The sequence below is a fragment of the Blastomyces gilchristii genome (assembly GCF_000003855.2).
Source record: "Blastomyces gilchristii SLH14081 genomic scaffold supercont1.4, whole genome shotgun sequence".
Classification (NCBI taxonomy): Eukaryota; Fungi; Ascomycota; class Eurotiomycetes; order Onygenales; family Ajellomycetaceae; genus Blastomyces; species Blastomyces gilchristii.
The window spans coordinates 2,456,211-2,461,274 of NW_003101679.1; positions in this window are offsets into that span (position 1 = coordinate 2,456,211).

Consider the following 5,064-nt stretch of genomic DNA (forward strand, 5'->3'; position numbering starts at 1 on the left):
CTGAACCTTATTAGAGAGATATAATGAATTTGAATCATATTAGTAGTCATCTGAGAATTATATACAGGAGATTTATACTGTGATTATACATAACTATTGAGATATTAGTCTCAGTCTTCTTACAATTACAACTGATAATACTGTGAATAACTACACTATAATGAAGAGTTTGAAGCAAAAATTGACTTTGCATTTCTGAAATGATAAATAAGGTCATATTCTCTGTATTACTTATGTGATTTAACTTGTGATGTAAATACTGATAAAGAATCTTAATATTGAGATAAAGAATAATGAGATGACTGATTCTTGAGATAAGAATGAGATGAAAGTAGTTACTCAAGTAACTTTTGTATTCACTTTGTAAAAGATAATATTTTTTGATAATACTTTTTAGTATTGCTTTATGATACTACTTTTTAATAATACTACTGTTAATTTTGAATAGATTGACTAATAATTTAAATATCATAGATTCAAAACATTATTAATGTGATTTGTATCTTCTCTAAATAATAATAATGATTTCATGATATTTAATAAACAATCAAATCAGTCACATCACTGAATATAATACAGAATATTAGAATATGATGAAGTTCAACATATAAGATAACTGTTCAGACTCTGTGATTGTGTCAGATAATTAATCATTGAGTGCAATACTTTAATTAGAAAAAGATTCAGATATTGACACTTTCTGATATAAAGTAAACTCAGTTGAAATATGTGATTGATTTACTGTTTCAGTTTTATAAGACAATGAAGACAGTCTCAATCACTTATACATCAATACTGCAGTCAGTCTAATAAGTGTATAATAGTTTATTTACTTATCTTGAGAAGCAGTTGAATCACTTAAAAAGAAATTCAGTCTGAAATGATGTTATAGTGCAGGCTATTATTACTGTAAGAAATAAACTGATATATTACTACAGTAAAACTGAACAATCTTTTACAGAGTACTATGCTGTAGCAGCTCTACTAGATCTCTCTCATTGAGTTAATATCTACACTTCTCAAGATTGAACAGAGAAGAAATGAGACTTGTATATTAAATTAATCTGAGACTACTACAATGTCAACTATGAGAGATTTAAATCAGCAGATATTAAAGATATGAAGACAGTGAAATACAATTCTCTAATAAGTAATGATCTTTGATAATACTTCATATTATATAGAACTATAATACTCACTTTGAAACAGAACTTATATACATTGATTACAACTGAAAATCAGATAAAACTATATACTTATAAAACTGAAGTTGACTGCTATCTTCAAGATAATCTAATAAATTTACATATCAAATCAATTCTAGAGTTATGAAAAATTGTTAAGAGTACATATTCAACTATTACACTGATGATATATGATATTCTAACAATTTCATTGACAGAGATGAGAATGAAGTGAAAGTTCAACTCAAGCTGAGATATTTATCACTATTATCAGAGACAATTACAAGAAGAAATAATCAAGAAACTCATGATTGTAAAACATGAAATTATTAGACAGTTTAATAACTCTGATCATAGTATATCAGAGAAGTGTAGTTTTTATAAGAAACTAAAAAATAAACTTACATAAGAATGTATTTAGTTATTTCATAAGTGTTATTAATAATTATTACCAAATTCTGATTATATAAGTAATCACTGAATAAACTGAATAAGACTGAATTTAATCTTCAGTCTCAGTCTCATTCTGATTTTGAAAGAATAATCATCTTTCACAGTTTATTCTGAGAAATTACTTCTGTTTCACTGTTTTTGAATTAGATCTGGTCATTTTTCATATCATTTCTCTCAGAAATGATCCATTTTCAGATTTTTTTGATGCTTGATTCTGGTGAGACTCACGCCAAGAAATGTATGAGATCAGATCAAATGAGATCAAATGTGAAATTCATGATCCCGCTGGTCAGTCTACTTACTAGCTTCAATATATTCAGCTTCTGTGATTAATTTAATGATAGATGTCTGTCTCTGCAACTGCTATGAAATCAGTGACCTGTTAATCAATATAACATAGTCAGTAGTTGATTTATATTAAGAATCTGCCTCTGCTCAGTCTGTATCACAGTATATCACAGAACTCAGATCATCTTCTATGTTCTTCTTATACAATATGTTATAATTCTTTGTCTTCTTGATATAACATAGAACATGCTTCAATGCTGCTCAACATGCCTTGTATAAATGCAAGTTAAAATATGAGAGATAGTTGACTGTGAATACCAGATTTGACTGACTGCTTGAGATCAAATATTGCAATAATGTCAATTCTTGATGATATCTTATAGCTGTAAAGTCATTATTCAATCTCTCTTCTTCATCAGACAAGAATTCCAGTTGTGTATCAATTATTATTGAGATGTCAGCTGAATTTATCTTATTCATACTGAAATCTTCAAGAATCTCCTTAATATAACAGCTCTGTGTAATCACTAGATTGTCATTCCTCTGGTATTTGATCTTCAATTCAAGATATGACTTGATCTCTTTGACATTCTTTGTCTCAAATCTCTTTGTAATCTCTCTTAATACTCAGTGTAATTGCTGTTCTTGAGATCTTATCATCTGACAATCATTGACATGCAATGTCAGATAGATCTTGTGAACAGAGTGATATAGAAATTCACTGTTATAAGATGATATCTTGAATCTCAATGTAGTCAGATGCTTTGTTACAAGGAAATACTATATTCTTACAGCTTGCTTCATTTCATATAGACTCTGATGAAGTAATCTCATTAAGTTTCTTCTGCTGTACTTAACATCTGTGAGTAGTTGTATATAGATCATCTCATTCTGAGGTAATATATTATTCAAAAATGCAGACATATAGTCAATTAATTTAATCTTTCATTCTTTGACAGTTGATACAGTGAATAGACTATATAATGTAGGCTCTGATATTACTGCAGCATATAATCTTGTATAATGAATACTCTGCTGTTGTAAGAACTCTCTAATCACTCAGTGAGCTCTAAAATGAATGATTTCTCTCTTATTGTTGAATTTTTGAACATATACTTATTTATCTATAAGAATATTCATTTTCAGAGCCTTCTCAATGACAATATATGTCTTCTTCTGTTCAAATATATTAATCTTCTTTATCATTGTCTTATATTAATAGTTTCAGTCTGAGCTTTTCTTGACTTTCATCAGTGTAGTTAATTGATCTGTCAGAATACTTAGAACAGAATCATTCTCATTGATAGAGTCTTCAGACTCTTCATTTATAACAGACTGTGTCTCATTATCTAGAAGATAGATTGAATCATTTACACTCTCTAAGTTATTATTGATAATTATCTTTAAAACATCTGGCTTTTTCTTCACTAGATATTATAGTAAGCAGTGCTGTCATTTCTCTCTGACATTCAGAATGTTCAATTTGTTAGACAATTCATTGAATTCTCTCACTGTATTTACAGATGTATTTGCACTCATGTTAACAGCTGCATTAAATATGACATCTTATGCAATCTCATGACAATATACAACAGAATCTCACACCAGATATTAATGTAATTCTTGATAGTTAACTAGCTGTTATTTCTTATCATCAGTTCTATCTGCAAGCTTATTTAACACTTTCAAATCCTTCTTATAGACCTTGCATCTTCATCTCTGTATTCAATGAACAGAAGATTGCATCTCAGTTCAACCTTTAAAAGATATAAGTGATGTTTCTTTCTTACATTCAAATATCTTCATTGATATTAAGAATTTGTTAATCATTATAATCACAGCTTGTATTACTTCACTTCAAAGTTCTTTTTCTAATTCACTATTAAATAGTAGACATCATGTCATTCATGGAATCAAAACCACTCCATCACAAACTCACTCGATTTTTCGAATAAGAACCCGCCGATAGATTCATCGAAAAGCCCTTGATCATACAAGCATTTTGACCCCATCGCCAACTGCATACCCCGTGTGATGGTGGAGTTATTGAGCCAAATATGGACCAGATGTTGTTCAAAACTCCTGTGTGGGATTATCCCCTGTTCTCCTCTACCACACCACAACCCCGGGCCAAATTGTCATACAAATTATAAGATGAAGAGACCTAGCCATATGCATCAATCTTCTTGATTTTGATAGACTCTTGATCTGTAATTGTGAAGATATCTGAGAAGTGATCTTCATGAAAACCCTGTCCATCTTTGATGTTTCAAAACATCAATGCCAAGTCTCACTCTCATACCACCCTTTTCAATCTGGCTCATCTCTAGCAGAAAAATACAAAAAGATATCTTGACAATAATATCAAGCACAAAATCAATGAACACTTCTGAAGTGCAATCTCTGTGAATACTCTATCTGTCTTAAGTGTATGTAGATATCAATGTTAAGTCTCACTCTTGTATTATCTCTCTCAACCTGGCTCATTCTCAGCAGAATACTACAAAAAGATATCTTAGTAACAGTATTTAATACATAATCAGCAGACAATGAGTTAACAGAACAAGTTAACAGCACATTAATAACTATAAACTCAGTTAGACTGACCGTGTGACCGTGTCTGGGACCAGGACCAGGTTTTTTGATAGTCTCATTACCAATTCGACTGATCCCATTACACGGTTTTAACATTAGATAGTAGTCCCATACTGTCCCAGTGGGACTTACTGTCTACTCTTGTCACATTTTCCAAATGGGACCATGATTTTCACTTCTCAATTTAAATTATTTTTATTGCTTTAAATGACTTTAAATCTCATTTGAGTGTTATCAAAAAGCGTTACTTTTTAAAAAATTAAAAATAGTCTAAAAAAAACCTTAAAATGTCTAAAAATAGTAACTTTATGCCAAGAATGAGACTAAATGGGACCAAATGGGACCACTTTCTCATTTTTTTCAAGTCATGGTCCCATTTTAAGATCTGATATATAGTCACTTTACATGTTTTTTTGATGGCCAGTCCCAGCGGGATTCACGCCAAGAAATGTATGGGACCAGACCAAATGGGATCAAACATGAAATTCATGGTCCCGGCGGCCAGTCTAAACTCAGTATACTTCAAGATCTGACTGAGTCTTTG